Source organism: Hakea prostrata, unplaced genomic scaffold (genome assembly GCF_041222555.1).
Source record: "Hakea prostrata isolate BN-2017 unplaced genomic scaffold, UWA_Hpros_2 contig_181, whole genome shotgun sequence".
Classification (NCBI taxonomy): domain Eukaryota; kingdom Viridiplantae; phylum Streptophyta; class Magnoliopsida; order Proteales; family Proteaceae; genus Hakea; species Hakea prostrata.
Genome location: NW_028291300.1, coordinates 66089 through 66742, shown reverse-complemented (window position 1 = coordinate 66742; position 654 = coordinate 66089). Strand labels below are relative to the sequence as shown.

The 654-nt window shown below is 40.2% G+C and overlaps 1 non-coding gene across 1 annotated transcript; it reads right to left on the bottom strand.

Moving 5' to 3' along the window:
* Window positions 1-358: 358 nt before the first annotated feature.
* Window positions 359-452, bottom strand: TRNAY-GUA (transfer RNA tyrosine (anticodon GUA)). Its single transcript has 2 exons — window positions 416-452; window positions 359-394 (listed from the first exon to the last, which is right to left on the bottom strand). It is a non-coding gene; the product is annotated as a tRNA-Tyr (tRNA).
* Window positions 453-654: the final 202 nt, after the last annotated feature.

Genomic DNA, 654 nt, shown 5'->3' with positions numbered 1-654 from the left:
TTAAATTATATATAACAACTACCACACTGAAAAGAAGAAAATAAATGTATTGGTCTTTGAGGGAAAAAAATTCCTATCTGCCGGATTCGAACCAACGACCTAAGGATCACCTAATCCTCCAACTAAAGAACTCCACTCTACCAACTAAGCTAAGGTAGTAGGGTACATCAATTACCTTAAAGACCACACTGGAAAAGGAAAAAAAAAATGTATTGTCTTTGAGGGAAAGGATCACCTAATCCTCCAACTAAAGAACTCCACTCTACCAACTAAGCTAAGGTAGTAGGGTACATCAATTACCTTAAAGACCACACTGGAAAAAGAAAAAAAAAATGTATTGTCTTTGAGGGAAAAAAATTCCGACCTGCCGGATTCGAATCAGCGACCTAAGGATCACCTGTTAGGTATTCTCCAACTACAGTCCTCCGCTCTACCAACTGAGCTAAGGTCGGAAGCATTGTGGCTGCTGGGATTCGAGCCCAGGTCTCCACGGCCACAACGTGGAATTCCCACCACTAAACTACAGCCACAAGATGTTATTTGATTGGAATTTTATAAGTAATCACACATAAATCTCTAACTAAACATCCCGAGGATAGGCCCCCCAAGGCCAAAATGTGGAAAGAAAGTATTGATGAACACCGAAGAAATTTT